Raw genomic sequence first — 23,905 nt, 5'->3', positions numbered from 1 at the left:
AGCCTCTGAGAGCAGCCGTGGTTGTCTCTGCCACCTGGGGTCACTGTGATCAAGGTTATTAAAAATGAGAGGTACGAAGCAACAAAGAAAATAGAAGCAGCAAAAACATGCTTCCCAACCCTAACCCCTGGAGGCTAAAATTGAGATTACCACAAGTATACAAATTAGCTGAAATTTTTATTGTGAGTGAGAAAACGAAGCCCTACAGTGTGTAAACAACTCTACTTTAGCAGGTCAGGGAATTGTATAAAGCAAACATGGACTATCACAAGGAAAGTGTTGCCTCTTGTACCCTTTTCTTACTGCATCTTGTCTCTTCTACCTGTTGGCTCCTACAGGGTGTTACAACTGACTTAGAAGGTCCTTGGAGCTGTGTAGTTTTGTGGCTGAGAAATCGTCTGTGGTCTTGAAGCTGATCTGGTTTAATCCCTGAACTGCTTCAAAATCCCAGTGGCTGTTCGTGTTATTTACACATGTGAGATTATAGGGGAGTCTAAGGGATATTTTAAATCTGCACCCATCTTACAGAATTTCTCAAGTGTGCTATTAATGAAAGCTTTGTCTCAGCTAACCCCCCATGATATATTATGTCCCAGCAGTACTTCTTAAAAGCACTTTGGCCGAATCCTCAAGCTGGCTAGGCTTAAAGTTGTCAAAATAGGTATTTATGTTAAAACTCCCCCAAATGCTGTGGGGATGTAAATCTTGCTGTGGAGGTGAGAGAGGAAGGGCTGTTTGTGCACTGGCAAAAGAGGAAAACCCAGATGATGCAAATTCAACTTCCAGGCCCATCTCTTGTCAGAGCAGCCCTGCAGTGTGGGAGCTGCTCAAAGCTGGGCATCCCTACTGCTCTCTGAGCTGGCTCTAACACAGCTGAAAAATTGCTGTCTTGTGCTCTGAAAGTCTAAGGTAAAGCAGAAAGGCATAGAAACTCTTTCTACACTCTCTTCTGTTCACAAATCCTTTTATAAAGGCCTGTAGGTACCCAGAGAACGGAATTCTCCTGCTGTACCTGCAGTGGGTGGCCACCACTGGAGCTGAAGGAGTTAATGCACATCTGTGCACTGCACCTTTCAGCTAAATATTGCTGTAACTTCTAGACAATGGGGCTGTACAAGACATTGCATGGAGTTCGGTCTGTTCTTTAGTAGGAAAAACTGGTAAATTGGTTTTTTTAACCTTTTTTGTCCTTGCTAAATGAAAAGTGCATAATAGTATCACAGAATGGTTTAGGTTGGAATATATATATATATTTTGTTATATATATATATGTATAATAATATATATAATATAATTTTGTTCCAACCCCCCTACCATGAGCAGGGGCACCTTCCTCTATCCCAGGTTGCTCCAAGCTCCATCCAACCTGGCCCTGGACACTTCCAGGGATGGGGAAACCTGTGCCAGTGCTTCAAAACCCTCATAGAAAAGAATTCCTGTATAATTCCCTTATAATGTGTGTAATTTTCTTAATGCTTTTGTTGACATATCTGTGCATTTGATTAGATAAGAAGTACTTCAGTTACAGGTATAGAGCAGGGTGGAAAGCAGTAGTAGTGTTCACAGTAGTGTTCCTTCACAGCTCTTTGCAAGTGGAAATCATGTATTTCTTGCAATACTGGAGGATTTTATAGTCAGAACTGCCTTACTCCTGTGCCTTTTCATCTTTGCATCACTGGCACCACCTCTAAATAAAACTACTTAGCATCTTTTGTAGTTCCATGATATTCAAAGCATCTCTCAGAAGCAGATTTTAGTGCTATTATAATCAGTGTTCTTTGGAGTAATTAATTATGTATCCCATCACGAGGTCAGAATCAGAACATTATGTTTTCATCTCTTGTAGTGAGATAGCTCCTCGTGCAGGCTATCATGCTGCTGTACACATAATTAGTGCTATATGAAGAATATAAATTAACATGTTAGTTTCGATGGGAATGTTGATGAGGTTGGAAAGGCGTCATTAATACGCTGCACAGTGCAGAATAATACTTCTGATTTTAGCTTCCTTTGCTTTTCCTTTCAACCGGTTAAGCTAAAAATACTGCACAGCTGCTTTCCCTTTACACATGTGGAAATGTGTGGAATGTGAAGTAAGGAAAAGAGTTGCAGCCCTTTGGGTGAGAGAACACGAGGTTCAGTGCTGAGGCACCACTGGGGCTGCAGGGATGCAGGGGCAGCATCACTCTGGGGCTCACTGCAGGGTGGGCTCTCTCCTGGCTGGTTGGGGTCCAGATAAATTCTGATTGCTGGTGCAGATGCCACTGCACTTCTTCTCTAAGGCCTGAGTGGTTTCAAGCACTGTAGGACTCGAGCTGTCCCTCAGATGCACATGGTCAGTCCACACTTAATGGGTCAGATAGAAAATTTAGGCAGAAGCAAAAGATCCTTACAGATCTTTTAAATCAATATTTATCAATGGCATCTCACAATTAATATCAATTTATCAATGACATCTAGCTGTGTCAGCTCTCAGGGCAATGGAGAATCCGGCTGCAGGATCTGATCTGCAGCTTGATAGAAACTCTGTGCACCAGAGAAGCAGAAAGGATGAATGGCAGCAAAAAACAAGCCATGGAAAGCTTTGTGAAGTATATTTGTTCTAATATTAGTTGGCTCTTAAAGGTGCTCTTTGCCTATTGTGCTCTGGGCTTTCTATTAAGAAGGATAAGCAACCATTATCTATGTTGAATGATTTCTGGATATCCCTTACTGTTGTGGCTGATGAATAAAATTACAAAGTGAGTTTCTGATCCAAAAGTTGATCTCTGCAAACAAAATTTTATAAACTGGAGGAGCTCCGTGGACGTCAGTGGGAGCTGCTAGAGGAAGGAGGATTAATCAGAATTAAATTGGTGGCCAAAGTAAAGGAGCTGTCGACAGGGAGCAAAACAACAGAAAATATTGGTGGGAGAGAATTAAATTGTGCTGTTAGATGGCTCTTTTGTGGAACTAAATCAGAAAATTGCTAATTAGTTTTTACAAATTCTGGGAGTTGTTTTAACTTGGCTGCCTTGCACAGTTACTAGAAGTTTCACATAAAGTCAAGTAGTTTTCTAACATGATTGAATTAATGTTTTCCCTTTGCTGGAGTCTTCTTTTTTCTTTCCTTATTTTTATTGATTTAAAATGCAGGAGTATAATATTGCATCAATGCAATCTTGCATAGATTGCAAGCATATGACTTAAAACCCAGAAATTTTCCTAACAGTTATTTTTGAAAATTTCCATCTTTCCTTCTAGTTTTCTTGGTGTTTTTTTAGTTCATTGCTCCCAGATTCAGCCTCTTGGTAGTGACCCAGCTTTCCAGTCACAGAGGCATGAAAAATCAGCATAATTAAAAATCATATATTAAAGCAACTTTATAACAGTTTTCTTTTCTGAAATGCAAATGAGAGATAAGAGAAGACTCACCCGTGTTTGCTCTGTGTCTTGCATGAAAAAAAAATCCATCTACTGCACTTGGAGACGTGGTGCTGGTAGGATATTGCAGTTATTTTTATTGAAAACTCAGGGTTTAACTCAGACAACGCTCTTAGTTCCTGACTCACAATGCTGATCATAATTTCTGGTGAACTTTTATTCTCTCCCTATCTCTATTGCCATGGAATTCACGCTGATGCCACTCTGCCTTTTTCTCTTAAATCCATTGGGTTTACATTCTGGTAATTTTCCACTTTTCTTCTCCTCCCGGCCCTCGGCGCATTGCCTCACAGCTCTCTTCCACTTTGCAATTTCTGATTTATTTCTGGCATCTGTTCAATTTCAGAAAAAAAAAAAATTCTAGCCCGTGAGTCTTGAAAGGAAATATAAATTCCATTTTTATCAACATTCGTCAATTAAAATCCAATACTGCAAAGCCTGTTTATAAATAACTTGACTATTCCAAATTTATGTTGATAATACCTCACACCATTCGTGCCATATATATAACACTTTCATAGGGCAGATGAGGAGAGGTGTTTCTGTGAGGCTATATAAATTTACAAGTACAGAAATAAAATCCATTGACTACACCCCAGTGTCACACTTGCTGTGTGTACGTTCACACTCACACACTTGTGCATCTAAGTTGCTCTGAAAGATGAACTTGTATGTGATTATCTGGTAAGATATAAAACTGAGGCCTGAAATCTGATCTCTTGAGTTTTTGTTAAGGGCCAGATTCTGGAAAATGATTTGAGTTCTGATTCAGGCAAAATCCCCTGAATATGTTTTTCTGGCAATATTTTTGAGAACAGCTGATCTTTTCACATTTTTTCCATTTGGGTTAGAAATCCTAAGAGAGTAACCAAGATGCCACTGAAATACTGATGTTTGCTCACTGGAAGGAAAGTGCAGCCCATACACATGGAGCCATAATTCTGGCATTTTTCTCTGGTGTGTTTCAAAGCTCTAGATGATAGATAATGACATTAAGGAGAGTGAGTTGAAGTTAATTGCAAAGCAGTGCTTATTAGGTTTGAAAGAGATATAATCACAGGGCATTCTAATTCCTTAAGACACTGATTAATATAACAGCTACAGAGAAGAAACTGGCAGGGAATACGTTTCTAGGGAGTTTGCAGGATTGCTGGTTTATGCATTTTCTTTTACAGCCTACACAGTTGGAGATAATTCAGAATCTTACTGTTTAAGAGTAAGCCAAGTATCTAAAATCTTGTGACCATATTTAGGGATGGATGAAATGTTTTTGTTAAAATAGCTCACACTCCCTCACACATGCCCGTGTTTCTGTCCGGCCTTCAGGCCGGTGAAAGGAAGAAACAGGAGAGCTCAGAGACTTCCTTTGCCTTTCTTGTGATCCCTCAGCTGGGTGTTAATGATCTCACACTGCTCTTTCCAGTACCCAAACATCTGCCTTCCCTCTGGGCTCGCTTGGATCACCCGGTGCCTTTACCAGTTGCTGTGTTCATCTGCAGCTCTGTTTTGGTTTAATCATCCCATTAGCTGAAGCTGAGGAAACACTTTGTGGCAAGTGGCTCTGGTTTGTTCTGCATTTCAGCCAGCATGGTGCTGGGCTGTGCCACCTTGGGTGTGCCAATTTTAGGGGGAAAATTCAGAAGTTATGGGGGTGATAGCATTATTTGGGGATGACATGTTTTTTTCTTGCTGTCTGATATTTTCCAATCATCCCCTGTCTGTCCAGCATGTTTGTCTGGATAAAGGCTGTCTGTATCTCTGGTGAGAACGTGCAAAATATGGAGAGGACTAGAGCAGTGTAAAAATAACATTTATTAGCAGAGAGATTAAAGGCTGAAGAAGGATGTTTGGGGGAAAGGCAGTCCCAGGCTACATCTTTAACAATGAAATTCTTGCAGCAGACTCAGACAATCTGTTCCCAGTATGTACCAGGACACAGAGCATTACCCATGGCTGTGCCAAGAGCCTGAACTCCACACAGCTCCTCAGAGTCCCCAGTTCTGCTCAGCACACAGACTGAGACAGATCCTCCAGCTCTAACTGGAACTAGAGGATGCCTGAAAAACACCAAAAAAAGGCAGATTGAGGCTGTGGAGGAGGTGGTTTCTGAAAGGCACCAGTGGCAGGATTGGGAGGGTGTTTTTGGAGAAGGAGATGTCTCATTGCTGACCCCGTCACCCTCTGTGTGAGCAGAGCGCTGGTGCCAGTCCAACAGGAATGCTCAGCACATGGCCAAGGCTCTGCTTTATATCCACTGATACCAAAGCTTGTTTATAAAGGCAAGACCTTATTGTTTGCAGTGTTTGGCACTGCCTCTCATCCTTTAAAAAGTCGGGAGGAACAAGTCTGATGAGGTTCCCAGCTATTTTGTCTGGGTTACAAGGATGGGCTGTCAGGAATCAGTGTGGTTTCTCTGACTGTCATCCTGCACTTGTTTTACTCTTCATTGTCCTGCTAGGAAACATCTTCCTGCTTGTCCTTGGAAATGCAATCTGAAAGGGTTCTCTTGAGTCACTGAGTTCAGCCATCTGATAACTGCATAAAAGCCCAGTCATACGATCCCTCATATAACCCAAATGAGGATGTTTCTGTTTTCTCCTGTTTATTGGGCTGCAGTTGCTGGAAAGCTGCTCCACATTACTTCTCCCATGGCAAGAGAGCATCTCACTTCCAGCCTAAATGTTTATATGTGCTGATTTTTCATGGCCTCATTGCCCATCAGTTAAAGTAACTCCTTTTCAACTCTGTTGTTCAGCCTAACCCTTCGCTTTCATCCCTATGTATTTATAAATTAAAATGATATCCCTATGTATCTATAAATTAAAATTGTATCTGTTCTTTACTTATTTTACTGCAGCAAATGATTGGTTCTCTTTTCTTCTTTTATAGAAGATAGACTCTTCATTACCCTTATCAGCCCAGAATACCTTTTTCTGCACCTTTTTTGAATCAAATGCATCTTGTTTCTCTGTTTCTTTTGCATATGGTTGATGAGAATTGTGCCCAGTATTGAAGTGAAATAATTTACAGAAGTGCTTTTTACAATGGCATTAACCCTTCCTTGCTCACTGGAAAGTGGCCCAATTTGAACTGATGTAGGTGGGTTTGCCTTTTTCACAGCCAGGGGTAAAAAGGGTGGCTTGCAGTTACCCAGTGGTTTAATGAATTCAGATTAAAGTAGAAATTGTTGCTGTAACTCCAACATGCATGGCCTTTCATGTTAGATTACTGAATTTCATTCCAACTTTGTTGCTTCAGTCATCAAAAGCATCCTCTGTGCAATCCATCTGCAGCATCTCCACCTGTCAGGACTGGGCCTTGAAATATCCTTAATAAAATGACCTCTGGGTTTGTTCTTCCACTTCCAATATCAACTGTTGTTAATCTACCTTAAATTATTGCCTTAAACACATTATGGTTCTTCTTCCTAATCAACTTTCCCATTTTAACCAGCAGCTTGCCTCTTAGCACTGAACCTGCTTGCCTAAAGAATTGATTGACTTATTTTCTGTAGAATATCATTTATCAAATAAAGCAGATATTCCAGTGTGCCTCATTTTCCAATTACCTCTCTGACTTTCATTATTCCTGACTTAAAAATTTGTTTTCAAACCTTGCATGGTTGAGGTTGGACTAATGGTGAATCCACAGCTGCCCATGTTACCTTGAGGTGACATCAATGTGCAGACATCAAAGATGATGAGCAAAGTGCCTTTTAATGCAGTCTTTTCTGAGTTGATTAAAAAAAGGTCAGACATTTGTGCTGCACTCCTCATTTCACATCAGGAAAAATATACCTTCCTGAGCCTTTCACAATGAGAATTTCAGATTGTGGGAATGTCTGATAAATTTAGTTTTCAACTGCATGGAAATAAACAACTAGGCTGTCTTCCCCTCCAAGTCCCAGTGGAATACACAGATTTTTTAGAAATCTCTATTTTTAATTAAAACAAATGAAACTGAAAGTGGTTTATGCTTTTCCATTTTTCCCCCCAGCAGGTCACTGAGTCACCACTTCTCTTAAAATCTCCTCCAAAACTTTCCTCGTTATTTCCTCATAATTTTGCATGCTGTGAAATAATTACCATATAAAATATTTTGGCATTTAAATGAGTTCACCATATAAAATATATATGGTATTACATTAAGAATTCATAGCTGGATCTTCTCAGTAGCTTATAGAACTCAATTTTTAAGGGAATTTTTTGGCACCACTTCAAAGGGAAAGTGACATTAAACGTAAATATTCTGAATATTGTAATTGTTATCACCATTCACTGAAAGCCCCTTTTAGAGCATCCTCAGAGGGGTAAATAGTTTGCAAGAAACAAAATCTCCCTGTTCTGGACACAGATTCTGCTCAAAGGAGAGAGCAGTCCTTTTGCTGAACATTTCAAGGTTGTGTTTAACTAATTGAGCCCATTTTGGCATCGTATTTTTCCTGAACAGGACTATTCTGAAATTATCAGTTCTTCTGAAAACCCATAAATGTGGATTTTTGGCTTCTAATTTTAAAAATCTTGGCTATAAGTTTTATATAGTGATTCTGTCTGTCGAGAGAACACTTAGCCCGAGATCTCATCTGGATTTAGAAGACAGAGTACAAAGACATTTTGTCTTTTTCTTGTCAGTTTATTATTTTTCATGTTCCAATTTTGCTATAGTTGAAAATGGCTTTTCCTTTCTTTGCAAGCTAACAAATAAATCCTTCTTAAGAGTGCAGCCGTTCTGCCATTCCTTGAAATACTAAGAACATTAATAAAATTCAGTGAAATACAAAGTGTTCACATTAATGAGAGTTCAGAGGCTCCTAAAATATTCAGAGCAATAATATTTCATGGATTATGCTGGAGTACTGTCTCTAAGAGGTCAACTGTGATATGATCACTGAAACCTGTGGCTGTGCTGTAGCCTTAGGAAAACCTGTGGGAAAATAAACCACATGGCTTTGATGGACCAGAGCAGCCAGCAGGAAATAAGGGCAGAACCATCCACTCACTGCTCAGCACTGATGGCATGAGAGAGCCCATTAAAACAAATAATATAAATGAGCCTGAGCTGGCTATAAGACCTGCAAGGTGATTAATGCCTGTGGTGACAAGTTGGAGGCATAGGAGGAGATTAAAGATTAAGTTAAAGGTAAGAGTGCTAACAGGCCTTTTCCTGCCCAGAGCTTCTAATTGCCCTTCCTTCCTGCAAACCCAGTGGCCAGCATTGCCTGTGCAGCACCACATTCCTGCCTGGGACTTGACAGGCTGGTAGATAAATGAAATACTTCTTTTCAAGCACTTTCTTCTGTCTTTTCTTCCTTTTTTTTTTTTAATTCATTCTTTTCTCCTATTTTCCCTTTATTCTAAATTCTTTTTAGCCTGCTCTGTCAGCCCTTGGCTTTGGGCAGTGCCAGCATTGGCACTTTAGGTGCAGGCTGGTCCAGACCAGCCCCCAGCTGCCCAAACTGATGCAATGGGCCGAGAAGTGGCCACCAGGAAAGCCCAGGCAAGGAGAGCAGATTTCTCTCTCTTGGCTTCCCAAAACAATTGCTCAAAGAACAAGAAAACCCCCGAGTATCAAAGAGCCTGATCCCCTGACCCACTAAGGCTCAGTTGTAGTGTGTCTACTGCCTTATTTGCAGGAGGCTTTAACACTTGACCTGAAAAGTCAACAAAAGAATCACCATCTCCCATCTTAATAAATTAAGTTCTATCTTCTCTAATCACTTCCTACAAACACACAAAGTCATCTGTTTCCTTTTGGCTTAGATCTTGTATAATGTTTGGAGGAAGAAGGTCTACTTTTGTCAGCACCCCTGTTAAATTTATTTGCTTTTCTAGTTCAAGGAAAAAGCCTATAACTCTGAAAGTCATCCAATGCTCTTATTTATTTATTTTGCTCCATTTGATTGATACGTCTTTGTTCTGAGCTTACACAAAATTGACCACAGCTCCAGTAAAAGTGCCTCTTGTTAAAACACTTCCAGAATATCCACGTGTTCCCCTCCTGTGCTTGTCCTGGGTGGGAAGAAACTTGACCTTAGCTGGAGGTACACTGAATTCAGAAAAGCTCCATCAGAAATCTTTCTGGCTGATAAATCCAGAGCTTGATAATTATTCAGGCTGCTTTGCTGCGCTACTTCTGGAGTTACAAGCAAGGGTTCTCAAGCTAAAATGGAAATAGGGCAGTTAGTCTGACTTCCCTTTGTGGCTTTTCTTTCACCTGGCTCAGTGGGCAAAGGAGTCACTTGGAGAAGCAGAAATTTCACCCCAAGATATCACCAGTGCAAACATACACAAATAGATGCCTCTTACCACTGTTTCCTAATTGTTCATTGGTTCTCTCTGGAATAATTAGGAGAGCAAGCTGTAAAAGATGAAGTTGATGATCATTTGTGTAAGTACCAGTAGGTATGCTTGTGTCTATGAATGTGTATGTATACATATATATTTATTTATTTCATGTTTCATGGGCCACCAGGATTTATTGTCCTTTGTAGTAAATATTGACCTTGGATTTATCTCAGTCAATGTTTACCTCTTAGGCCAATAAATCTTGAGGTTCACCTTAACAGAAGTCAATATCTGCTTAGTGTTCAGCTCCATCATTAATATAAATATTTTAGTGACCTTTGCATGTATTAGTCTATTTTTTAAAGTCAACCTAGTGTTACCAATCCTATAGCACATCAGTAGTTTATTTTTCAGTGGTTTATTCTTGTAAGATTTTTATAATAACCTCTGATATTCCTGCTGAGGTGCTGCAGAGAGTATTTTTTGAGGAGAATCTCAGGAATGTGAGTGCAAGTTGCTGTTTCCAGTGGGGAGGGATGAGCCCTGTATATCTGTGTGGTTCATCACGTATTTACCCACTACCAGGGTCCAAGCATTGCTTTGATTGCTGCTTCTTTTCTGGGAGATTTTCAGGACATTCTTTGCATGAGCAAATCTTTCTGAGATCAAGTGTTTGCTTTTCTGTATCTGTCACTGAGTTTGGGGTTAACAGGGACCTTTAGACCACCTAGTCTGACCTTTTTATCTCCTGCCATCTTTATCTCCTCCATTTAAGAAGCGCTTTTTGCCTCCTTCCACCTCCCCTCTTTTTTGACCCTCGCCGAGTGAAATTTCTCTGCAGTGTCCTTATTAAATTTTTCCTTTAATTGCATTTGATTTGATTTGTGATAACGTCTCAGTCTAGATTCGCACTGAATGTCCCAAAGAAGTGTTGCTCTCTGGATCTCTCTGGGCTGTGTCCCTCAGCACATGCAGGAATTGCCCTTTTTTTTCCCTGGATATTTGAGCAGGAACATTGCATATAAATGTTACCTTGAGCCATCCAGGTGTGGCTGGGGTCCCTCCTGATGTCCTTCCCATAAAAGTGAGATTCAAAGTGGAGTCTAAATGTTTATGACCTCTTCCCACCTCCTCTGGCCACAGGAACAGGTAGAGAAGGCAATGAGTTGGCCCCTGAGTTGTGAAATCCTCTCTTTAAAATAAAGCACTCTGAAGGCTCCAGGGCAGTTACTTAATTCAGGCACCAAGCTCAAGATTTTCCTTGTTATTATTGTTACTGCACCGCAAGGCACACATAAAATGCTCGTGATCACAAACCACTTCACCAGCACAGATAAGAGAGATGTTCATCCCAGAACATTCTCACCCCCAATCCCTGATCCTGCCACCCCCTTTTCATTAAATTACTCCTTTTATTCCAACTTAGAGTGCTGACTGTTCACATAGATAAAAGCTTGCAGGGTTAAACCCTTTGTGGGCCTATAGAAAATGTTCTGTGCATGTGGAGAGGTTTTTATTATTAGTTATAAAGGTGCTGCTGCAGTAAATGGTTTAAAAACATTGTGCTATGGAGAATTCTGATCCCTGTCACATGAAACAGCATAAATGTCAGACCAGGGATTTATATGAATATTCCTTGAAGGGAAGCAAAGACAAGGAATTAGTTGTTCTCTTGTCCTATTTATTCCCTTTAATTGGATTTATTTTTAAGTGGGCTTTAGTATAGAAATTTCTGCTTCATTTCTTTATTGTATATTGGAATTTCATATCAACAGAGATAAAGCCTGCTTGCCCTACATTAAAAAAATCTATTTAAACCAGTGGAGGTATGCTCCTTAAACAGCAAAATCTATTTATTTTTAAACTATTTTTTAAACCTAACCCAAATCAGTTCTCAGAGTATTTTAAGGTGCTTGGAGCAGTTCAGAGCAGCAAACAGAGCCAGGATTCAAGATTCAGAGCAATTAGAGCTGCTGATCCATCAGGTCTTTGGGGGGGATGTGTGTGCAGGAGACCTGATAGAGCAAGTACAGCACTTGGCTGGTGTTTGGTGCATGCCTCCGAGTCAGACTGAGGAGCTGCTCACTGTTGTCAACCTTTGATTCATAGAGTTGTGTAAATGGGCAAAAAATTCCTTTCTGTCATGCCAGAGGCCAAATTAAACAGAAATCTGTAAACTGGGAGGGTTGTTTAGTTGGGAGGAAGCAACATGAGTCGTGTGATAATGTACTCCTGCAGGTTTGTTTTTTTACAAATTGTTTCAACGCTGGGTTTATTTAATGCCATAAAATAGAATTCTTTCTGCTGAGAAATTGCTTCAAAACTATACCAGCAATACAGCAAACATGGAATTAGCAGAGGTAAGCAAAGATATTTGAAGGTTTGGGCTAAGAGTGACCACAAAGGTTTGGGTTAATTCTGACCCAGTGACTGCCCAGCGAATTCTTCATGTCCCCTTTCAACCAGGTATTTAAAAAATGTCCTGCAGATATGCAGGAAGGCATATATTGCTTTCCCCCCTCTCCCATCCCAGCTATGCTAATGAAAGCCCAGCATAGCTGAGATTTCCAGATCTGCTATCACTGTGGAGAGATGGAAGCAGGCTTGTGCAGGTTACGCTGCAGAATTGAGCACTGGGCGCTCGTGGTTTTTGTGATGGTTGTGGCAGAGTGCAGAATAAAGAGGTGAGTGCACAGTCTGCAGGCAGGTTTGAAAAACACCCTGAACTGCTGGGAATGGGTGCTGGGAGGCTGGAAGGAGCAGGTGCTGCTGCCAGGGGTACTGCTGGGACTCCTCAAGATGTCTTTGATGTACATTGCAGCGGTTTGTGAAGACTTGGGAAGAAAATTACTGAAAAAGATGGAATGAAGCAATGTAAAATCTGAATTTATTTCCATAGGTATGAGGAAAGCATGCCCTTAGGTCTGTATTTGTGCATCTACAGATTTAAGCTTTTCATGCTTAAAAATCTCCTTTTCCTTTGGAGCCCTGCAAACACAGACCACTTAGGAAAACATGCATGTTTTGTCTGATCTAATCAACTTCTGTTTTCTCCTTCTTTGAATTATAGTGGAGCTGTAAAAAATGGATCTGCTTAATTGCTATAGTTCACTCAGAACTCCTACAAAAGAAGCATTTGTTGTCTGGGGAAATTTTATCTCCAGTTCATTTTATTGTAGAAGATTCTATCTCGGAAATGCTGTGAATCAGAGATGAAGGGGAGTAATGATGAACTTCAGGAAAACATAAGGAAAATGTGTGGGTGTATGAGTTTGCACATGTCTGTAAGCTATAATAGATATGCAAATAGAAAAGCAAGTGCTTGTGGACATGTGGTTTTGCGTTAGATGTGAATTTTATTCATCAGCTCTTTAACACTAGATTTACACACTTTTAAAAAACCATTCTGACTCATTCCAGAGAACCTTTATCAGCTATTTTATAATGATTTCATTTACCAATCCAATTATAAACTAAATTGAACCCTATCTGCTAACACAGGTTAAAATGCTTTTATTCTAGGCAGCTGTTTGATATCTGCAGGTGTGGGAGCGCACAACAGGGATGGAAATTAATTAAGCAAGATGTGGGAGATGGCTGCAGCCCAGTGCTCTGAGCTTGTCAGCCAGGGCAGACACGTGTCAAACACTCTGTGATTAGTTGCAGGACACGTTCCTGACTGGCAGCAGGCACCACTCAGGGACTCAGAGCTACAGCTCTGCAGAGCTTGGCTGTGCTCTCTCACTGCTCCCAAGCTGTTCCAGTGGCCCCATATATTGATATTACCAGAATTACCCAAGGAATTTCCTGATTTATCATCATTATTGTGATTATATTATTATTATTATTATTATTACTATATTTCCTGATTAATTCCAACTGAATTACTGTGCATGAACAAACCCCCTCTCGCTGCACTTACATTGAGCACCTTGTCCTTCTTTAGCATTGTGTTATTCTTTAACATCTCTAGCATCCTTGCAGTATTCTGATTGTTGTGTTAAGGACAAGGACCACCAGACGTGGAAGCATAAAGATTTTACTCTAATACCTGATAGTTCTTATCTATTTTTGTGCTGATGCAGTTGCCAGGCAGAGGTGCTGTCTTGTGGCACTCAAGGCTCACAAGCTATAGTCATAAAAATAGTGTGTAGGAGCAGTATATAATTTGAAGGAACAATTGTAATTATCAAATACAATTTAATTTTCCTATATTTATAGAAAACTGTTAAAAGTAATTCCTTCAGAAAATGGGGGGGGAAAAGTAAGTAGATTGATATCATGGTCATGTCCATGTTCCACAACCACACCAGTTTGTGTGTAACTATGTTCTGAATAGAAAAAATTGGTGAATTATTAGAATAGAACTTTCTCTGGCAACAATTTGCTAATCATAGGGATGTAAGAAAATGTAAATGTGTATATATATATATATATATATATATATATATATATACACATACACACATATATATATAACTTCATTTTCATGAATGTCCTCAGTATTAAAGGCGAAACAAAAAAAGCTATTACTGTTGGCGGGGGGAAGGTGTTCCTCTTCACTGCAAAATGTGAACTGTAAGGTAATGAAGGTAATGTGCATAGCATGGTTTTGTTCATATTTACTTCTGTACATGTGAAATAGGATTTGTTATCGTTTCTTATTGAAAATAATGTCCTATATCCCTATGCAGGGATATCCTCAGGGATACATGTTCCATGTACCTGTGTTGAGGGACGTCTCCACCATCATCTGCTCCAGGAGGTCACATAATGGTGCATTTCCAATTGCAGCCCTCTGGCAGCCCTTGAAATCTCAGCATATTCTGTTGTAGTTTCAGATCACTTCAGGTGTAGTAGCCATGATTTGGCCACAGGGATCACCTCTGTCAGTGCCACCTGCCCAGGGCTTCCTCAGCTGTGTCACCTGGCTCCTGGAGCCAGGATGGGAGTGCACAGTGACTCTCCAGCTTCATTGGGATAGTCCAGAAGAGGGAGCTTGAAATTAAAGAGTGAAGGGATTTAAAGCACCAGAAGGAAATAAATTGTTCAAATATGGGGGCTTTGTTGTGGTTGCCCTTTATCACTGGTGGAATTGGCTTCATATTAACAACAGAGCCTTGTTTTGGGGGCGATGGTTATTCTTGTGGTGGTGTGTTTCAGTTCAACCTGCAGCAATTTTCTTTCAGTCTCTAAGTTAAAACACTTATTCATTCAAATATTAAGTTAAAATATTTATTTTTTCAGCATGGTATCATCCATTGGTTTTCCAGAATTTTGAGAAAGTAATTAATTGTGGGCAAAATGAAAAATCATAAACTTGTGTGGGACTTAAAGGTTCATTTTTGTGTTTAGTCAGCTCAAATACTCCAATCTCATTTCAGTGACACCAGACCATAAATTTGGTCTGAAGTTCATGGTTTGTTGTTGTGCTGAGCCTTTCCCTGGGTCACTTCTATGATGCACATGCATACAAATAACACCTTTGAATTTGTTACTGTGCCCTTTTCTGCTTCAAATAATGATGCATTTGGGGACTTCTCAAGATAAAAGTTTCAGCAGAGTGTGCTTGCAGCAGTGCTGTGTTTTTACAGTGTATAATCTCCATAAATGTCTCTGTCTTTGCATTAGATCCACTACCTGCAGGCTAAGGAAAGAGTTCCTAAGCACTGCACTGTATCTACTAAGCCAGAAAGAAGCCTGTGCAGTTTAATATTTGTGTTTCTCTATACCTGCATATATATATATATATGTATATGTATATATAAGTATTTGTACATTTTATCAACTAGAAAGTGTATTTTATTGACCCAAGCTCCTCTAGACTTTTATTTTTTGCTTTTTTGTTTTCCTTTTGGCATTTCAATTCATCCTTCATCTTGAATCCTAGTTCCAAGATGAAAATCTTGAGAATGCTCACACACAGAAAACAAGAGAACAAATGTGATTATATTCAACTGAAATCAACAATGCCTTCTTTTGATTTTAGCTTTCCACTAAGAAATGCTATTTTGAAGTAATTTCATTGTGAAAAGTAGATCTGGAGTTATCACAGTAGGACAATTAGACAGTTTCAAAACTTTTGAAGCATTTTAAATGGGGAAATGACATCAGCCATTTTGGACAGGAATATTCAGTTTCACCAAACTTTTTTTTTTTCCTGAGAAAAATCGTATTGCCCAATTCCTCCTGCAGGCCTCCTGGTATGCACAGGCTTTGTTGGTGAGCAGTGCTGTTGGTGATGGGAAGCTGGGACCCAGCCTCTGTGCAATTATTCACGCAGAAGGGCAGATATTCCTCCTCCAGTGCACAGAGAGCATATTTTCCGTGCATTATGCATGGGATTTGCTCCAGCTGGCCCCTGACTCACTCTGCCCTGCCTCCCCCGTGTCTGCGGCCGGGCTGGGAGCTGGGACCACCTCATCCCTCCCTCTGGGAGCAGCTCTGCGCCAAGCCCGGCTCCCGGCAGGTGGACAGATAGACAGACAGACAGACAGACATCACTGCTGCTCACAGCTCCTGCTCACAGCCAGCCTGCTCAGAGCTGGCTGCTCTCACCCAGAGCCTTGCCCAGCTTGGAACAATCCCCTTCCCTGGGCCCCTCTTCAGGCCCTGACCACCCTCATCGGGAGGTTTTTTTCCCCCTCTTGATCAGGTGGTAATTTCCTCCGTTCCCATTTGTGCCTGTTGTCTTAAGAGCAGTGAGATCTCCCTGATCCTGTTGTCAGAGAGACCAAACACAGCTCTCCCCCTTCTCTTCATCTGCTCTGTGCTCCATGCCCTGGGCCATTTTGATGCTCACTGTGGACTTGCTCCAGTTTGTCATTGTCTTTAGGTGTGGGGGAGCCCAAAACTGGTACCCAAAATGGTATTCCAGTTTGTCAGTGTCTTTCTGGTGTGGGGGAGCCCAAAAGTGGTACCAAAATGGTACTCCAGGCCATCCAAGAGGGAGAAAATAAATTCCTTCATCTGCTGGCTACAGTCCTGGAGTACATCCCAGCCTGCAGTTGCTCTTGAACTGCAGATTATTGAAACCTATGGATCTGGTCTAGTGTGAAGGACTCTGGGGAGCTGGGGCTGCCCAAAGGGCTGTCCTGTGCCTGAGCCTGGCTTTGGGCACAGCTCAGATGGGGCTGAACATCCACACAGTGCAAGGTTCCTCCTCTGCCCCTGCCCCCTGTGCCTGCTCTGCCACAGGGCTCCTTGGGTGAGTGGGGATGGGCCTGGGGGTGCTGAGGGAGCCCTGGGTCTTTCCTCAGCTTTGGGAAAGCTTAGGGGGAGCTGATGGCAAGAACAGGACCTGAGTTATATTCCCACCAAGCCCTGCCTCTGGGACAAGTGTGGTACAAGAAAGGCTTGGCAGTGAGGCCTCAATGAGGTTTAAGATTCTAGGGATGGGTGAGAGGAAAAGAGGCCAAAGCAGGGCCTGTCCTTGAGGCACATTGTTTGTCCCCTTTTTTGCCTCTCATTGCAGTAGTCCATGGCAGACAGCTTTCCAGAGGAAGATCCCTGCAGAGGCTGTCTCTGGAAGCTGCTGCTAACATGTGGAAGATGATGTGACCCATTGGCACGTAGATGTGCAGGGCCTGTAAAATGAATTGATGCTCTGCCCATAAAGCTGTACTCTGTTCACTGGTGTCATAATTAATGAACCTATAAAGGGACTTCATAAAACAGCAAAAATGGAAATACTTCACAGAAATAGAAGATGATAAATTTTTATTTCTTTCTGTTTCATGTGTCTGTTAGTTATGTGGACCTGTGACTCAGTGCATGTTATGGAATTAGACATGGCCTTTAGTGTTAACCTACCATTCACAATGTCCTCTCATGTCCAATTTTTATGATCATTATGGTAAAATCAATGCATGTCTTAATTGTAATAGTAACTAATCATCAGCCATTATAATGAAGTAATTAAATACTCTAAATTGTTAATAACTTTGGATGCTGCTATAATTAATTTGTTGCTGCCCTAACAGGAAAAGAAATTAACAGAAGCAGATGGGTAATGTTTTTGTTAAGGCTTCAGTACTGACTCTTTCTTAGGTACAAGCCTGCCACACCACATATTTGATTATAGTAATTGTAACCTCGGGGCTGTTAATTTTAAATACCTCTAAAAAGGAATTCTTTTCTTTTACCTGGTTGCAATGCTTTTATTCTCAATAGTCAGTAAATCATAGTAATGACTCCTGGTGGTTCCAGTATTGTACATTAGCAAGGACTTGCAGCATTCCTAGGAAGAAGGAGTATGGATTTGGAGCCTTGTACTTACACATAGCAGAGACCCTTGCAATTAATTCAGTGGTAAAGTACTGTGTTTATTCCCTCACTGTACAGATGTTTATTGAAGCCAGTCTGGTTTAAATTTTGTGCTCTTCATCCTTTCAGAGAAGGAGGAGCTGTTGTTAGAACAATTGCTAGAAAGATGTTGTCTTTTCAGGAAATGAATCATAAGAAAAATCTCAGAAGTACATAAGAAGACCCCATACAGCCCCACCTCCTATCCTCCCCCCCAGTTTAGAAATCTTAAAATAGCACCCAAAGCTCCAGCTAAAGGGAGGTGGGGTTACTATGAACTGTGTTTACTAAACTTTAAAGGTATGTAAGTAGGAAAGGTTTAAAATACTTGAATCTTGCTTCTAGGGCAGCCTCATTCCGAGAAAATGTTGCATGTCTTTTGTTGAATTGTGCCAGAACAGCTCCATATCTTTTAAAGCTGTCCTCAACAACACAGGGCTGGCTTTGTTTTGTTAAAGACGTAGCAAAAGAAGGAAAAACTGCATAGCACAAACATTGAAAGCTTTCTGAGGCTGCCTGCACAATGAAATTGTTCTGATTGAACTCTTGACAAATTATAACCTGCAGGTACAGTGAGGATTTTCCATTTTTGCCTAACACGTATACATTTTGTCTCTTCCATTTTTCCTTCCCTGCAATGCATTCAGCACAGCAAGGGCTGGAAAGAAATCTGATTGTGAAACTGATAAATTGTCTTACATAGTTTCCCTATTTTGGCCATTGCCATGGTCTGGTTCTGAAAGTGCTTGGAATTCTCTTTCTCTCGTTTTGTTTTAACAAGCTTCTTCTCAGTTGCCTATTGCCAGTGCTATATTACCCACAGTGCACATCATTTTTATTTTTTTTCTATCTCCTATTCTACGTCGACTCCAAGAGGCCTCGGTGTAAAAGCAGATGAGATGATTTATTTTTATCACTCACTTTTTCTCGTGAGAAAGAGAACCCCTTGGCCCTGCCTTCTCCTCCTAGCACAGGCATTTGCTTCTTGGCAAATGGGGTCCATAAAATGCTACTGAATTAAACCAGCAAAGTGTTTCATTATATTTACTCTGCAATCACTGTGATAGATCCTTTTCTGGTCTAAATAGGTGCAGTCTCACTGGTTTAGAGTGCAGTTTGCCTTCTTGGCATCAGAAGGGAATTGGCTCAACCTGGCCAGGTGGCCAGGAGTCATCAGAGATACCAGAGAGCAGAGGATCAGCCCCTGTGATTCCAGATCTGATTGCAGTTGTTTGCAATTCCATGTACACTCATGGAAGACAGTTTATGTGTTAAAACTTGCTGCAAGCCTTTGATATCTTTGACCTTTTTAAAAAAAGTCTTCTAAATTTTGATATTCCCTAAGCAGACAGCTGGTATTTTTTGATTGAATAGATAGAGATTTCATGTCTAAACGCATTTCTTGGTTTCACTGTGCTGGATTAGTTCATTGCTCCCTGTATGTTCTCTGCTGCTCACAATCTTCTCTTGTGATTTGTTTTTGAGTGATACCATCAAAAAGGTTGCAAAGAATTAAAGGGGCAGAAATATCCCTGGATAAATGTCCTGCCAGTGTCTCCCTTTGGATCTAAGCATGGATATTTGGGTGCATACCTGCAGCTACACTAAAAATTGCCCCGATCCCTTCTGGTTGGAACAAATGCTTGGCTCCCAAGAGCCATGAGCAACCAGACACAGATCTTCTGGGAGGAGGTGGGGAAGGCTTAAAAAAACTGCAAAGCTTGTCAAAATCTTTGGCTGTGGAGAGGGTGAAAAAGGGCCCTCCGAGGGCTAATGCTGAGCCCAGGACATGCTGGGTGCAGCACAGCTCTCTTGGTTGCAGCCTCACAAAACAACAGCTCAAATACCAGAACCGGTGCCCTATTTTCTTCATCTGCCACCAGAATAAGTCATCTGGAAAGACAGCAAATGATACGTGGTCAACAAAATGAAGAAATCCCTCTGAGCGGTTCTCATTTGCAGCACAATCATAAAAATCCTGGCAGAAAATCAAACCATTTCCATATCAGTTGAGCACACAGCATTGCCAGCACGGTCAGTGTCAACAGTGCAGGGGCAGGAGACAGAGGCTGCTGTGTTCTTGGTGCTGCAGCTCAGACAGAAGATGAAATCATGGTAGTTCAACGTTTGGAGACTTAACTACTGATTTTCTGGCTTTCTGTTTGTGCTGGAAAAAAACCTGCTTGTGCTTGAAAAAAAAAATTGGTTGTTAGGAATGTGTTTGTATGTGTTTGGCCATAATTATTTAAAAAACCTTCAAACAGTAGAAATACACCTACTTTTGCAGAGCTGTAGATCCAGTCTCTGCTTGGTGGTGGGATGGTTGCAGCACTGTGTTTGTAAGGGCTGTTTTTTGCTGTAATGGCCAGAGAATGATTTTGGATGTCTTATAAACAAGTGCGTGGTACAGGGAAAAACAACAGACCATATTTTTGGCCTTGGCTGTATTGTTTATGCCTTTAGCAAGCACCACTTACTCAACTTATTCAGTATTTAAAGCTTGTTTTCTCTACATAGTACAGGCCCAGGAACACATGGCTTGAACTAAATATGCCAGCATCAGACCTTTATTGGGGGGGATGGAAAATAGGTCTGGTTTTTTTCAGTTTCAGATTTTGGCTTGGTTCAGAAACAAATACTTCAAATTTTTGAAGTATTTTGGTATACTGATGCTTGTGACATTTTTCTGTTTATTTCAGACACTGAAGATAGAGGGACTAAAAATTTCTAAACCCATTATACACTTAGTCTGAACTGATTCAAAAGCCAGATTTCCTACAGGGATCTTAAGCATTTGGTGCTTTAGGAGGTGATAATTTCCAGAAGGGTGGTTTTCTTTGGTGCCATTCTGAAAGACCCAGTTCTTGGCTGAGAAACTTTGGGGCTGCCTGCTGATACATATCATTGGACATCTGAGAGTGTTTAATGAATCTCAAATTGAGCATCCAAAAGCAGAAACACTTCAACTCATTAATCACTGTGAGAGATCTTGGCCAAGCCATATCAGTTAAGAGAAGGAATTTTCCAGCAGAAAAGGAACATGGTGGTGTGTTTTCAGTGACAATTGTGATATTACTGATTGCTTACATTTATATCAAAGACATGCCCTGGATTCACTTTGGAGTTATAAATCAACATCTCCATAACTTTGGGTGCCTTGCATGTCTCTGTGTTCATATGTACTTCAGGATAATTTTTGATGACACGTCCTTCAAAGGTCTCTTCAATAATCCAAGTCTTGGCCTAATAAGATTAAGACTTCACTGAATTAAGATTAAGATTTCACCCCATCATATTTTTGGGAGTAAAGAGTATTGGGGTAAATCTGCTGTTGCTGCTAATAGACGTTGGGTGCATTACCCTGTCAGATGAAACTTCTAGTCTGTGAGTTTCAAAGAAGTTTTTTTACTGATAAAATTAAAAGGTGATGTAGAAATAAAATGTGGAACATTTTGGAGAAGGGTGCAGTGCTATACATAATTTATTGGGCACTGTTTGTACAGTCAATTGTTGAGTTATAAATAAAATAGAGGATTAACACAAGGATGAAAGGGTGGAACTGTGGGTATTATTTCCTCTGTATTTCTATTAAAGAAAAGGAAAAGTTTCCAAGTTTGCTCAAACAGCACATTTTGGTTTGGTTATTGATATTCACCGTGTTGTACCTATTTTTAGCTGTATCACATTGGAGACTTTCTGTCTCACAGAGTGCCTTTTCCTCAGTAAATGTTCTGCAGGCTGCAGAGCCTTTCTCAGAGCTCAGTGAGGAGCCCCAGCACGGCCAAGATGAAACCAGAGGCAGGCAAAGGAGCCTCTGCCACACTGAATTCCCAGTCCCAGAGCTGCTGAACAACAACTGGACTCCCCTCATGGACACAAAGTCCCTTGGGGCTGTTCCAGCTCGGCACCCACCTGTGAGGCTGTTTCTCCATCCCTATAGAACCTCAGCTCCCAGTTCCAGCTGGAGCATTGGCACAGGGACGAGGGATCTGTCTGTACCAGGCAGATGGTTCCTGCCAGCAGAGAAATCCCTTGAAGTGGAGAAATGCTGAACCTAAGGAAGATCACAAAAATGAGCTGAGTGGATTTAAGAATAAGATCCATAGACTTTTCAAAATAATCTGTTGTACGTGTTTGCAGTGGTGCTCAGAATGAGGTGAGGAGGAAGTTTCTCCTGGATGCCTCAGAGCAGGCTTTGTATCCATGGTGAAGGTGTTTCCTGAATGTGAGTAGGAATAGCACAGAGACTGGAATCCATGGGCTCTGCATGATTGTGAGCAGCAGAGAACATGGCCTCCTGTGTGTTTGCTAGGGTCCTTTAATTCACATCTCTCCATCTGAGATTTCACCCTCTTTGCTAAATGGGAAGATTAACCATATTCCAAAGGCCTCCAAGTGTGCAGCCATATGATAAGTTCATGCATTCAAGTCTCTTGTGCTTGGACTTGATGAAAACAACAGGAGTAAAATACATAATTTTGTTGTATGTAGGCCATGGGCTGAGCATCCCTTGCAGGTGCTGCAGGAGGTGCCTGGTTTGAAATCTCCCAGTTCTCCTGCTGGGACGGTGCTGACGCAGAGCTGTGATCCTGAGCAAAAACATTCAGGCTGATGAAGAGGAAAGACATGAGCAATTTGAACTTAGGAGTGAAACATTTCCTAGAACTGAGCCTGAATAAAGTCTGGAACAGCTGAACAGGAAATAAGCTAATAATGGGATTTTACAATATGCATTTCCCATATAAGGCATTGAAATGTAGCATAGGTTTATGGATTTGGTGGCTGATCTTCTGCCTGTTTTGGTGAAGATCTTAGGTTTCTTCCCTGTTTGTGTAGCTGTGTGTGTGAGGTCCTTTCTCCACTCCAGACTGAAGTGTTTCATCTCTCCACTGTCGTCAGTGGTCCCTGGATGGGCCATTCTAGGCCAGACCAGGGAAGAGAGCAGTTAACAATCCCCTCTTGCTGCCCTTTGTTTTTGTTGGGGAGCTATTTCCTTTAGCCCTTGAGGCTGAGGCATAGGAAGGGGAAGAGAGGTGGGGAGCGCCCGTCTCAGTGTGGTTCACGCTTCTGAAAATAAGTTCCCCAAAATCTGATGTGGGGAAAGGAAGCCCTGGCTCCACAGAGCCTGCTGTCTCCCTCAATAAACAAAGGACTGGCTTTGGGCACGTTGCCCGAAGTGTTGGTGCAGGGTGTGTTCCCATCCCCACTGCTCTGCCTGGCCTTTTAAGGCGATGTGACAGCGAGCTGGAGACGTGGAAAGGTGTGTAATTGTGTGTAATTCAGCTGTGATTAATGAGCACGAGGCTCTTCTGCAGCTTCCCTCTTTCTGCAGCATCGCTTGGATTCCTTCTCACCAGTAACTCGCTGAGATTTTCAGAGTTTGGCCCCTTCTGCACTGCGAGTGCAATCTCCTGCCAGCTCTTATGCTGCATTAATTTAGAGCCAACTACCTTTCCAAATGTGCTCTGCACTGTGGAACAGGTTTTGCTTGTAAATGCAAGGCCAGATGTTCAGAAGAGGAGAGCTCCCGTTTGGGCATCTGGCAGTCACTGCTGGGCCACAAACCCATCACAGCTGAAAATCTGAAATCTCTCTGCTTAGACAACACAGTACTCAGGCTGGCCAGTTTGTGCACTGCTCTAAGAGGTGCCTTTCTCCTTTTAATTCAGGAGCTCTTTTGAAACAGCACACACCAAGTCAGTCTCAGTTTTAAACCACAGCTTGTGCCTAACAAGTTATTTTGATTTCTTGCAGAGCAGGGGTTCACTTTCCAGTTATAGCTAATGTTTTCCTTTCCTTTTTCTGCAAAATCTGTTAACAAAGGCTAAATAAACAATGAAGGTAGGTCTATTGGCAAGATAAGAAATAGGTCTGATTTATTAATAAGTGTTTCT

At 41.3% G+C, this 23,905-nt stretch overlaps 1 protein-coding gene across 2 annotated transcripts in view; it reads left to right on the top strand.

Moving 5' to 3' along the window:
• The window catches only part of PRKAR1B (protein kinase cAMP-dependent type I regulatory subunit beta), a 94,330-nt gene that overhangs the window by 29,255 nt on the left and 41,170 nt on the right, over positions 1-23,905 (top strand). The gene's annotated exons all lie outside the window — the stretch shown is intronic.

The sequence above is a fragment of the Zonotrichia leucophrys genome, chromosome 14 (assembly GCF_028769735.1).
Source record: "Zonotrichia leucophrys gambelii isolate GWCS_2022_RI chromosome 14, RI_Zleu_2.0, whole genome shotgun sequence".
Lineage (NCBI taxonomy): Eukaryota > Metazoa > Chordata > Aves > Passeriformes > Passerellidae > Zonotrichia > Zonotrichia leucophrys.
This window is presented reverse-complemented; position numbering and strand designations above follow the sequence as displayed.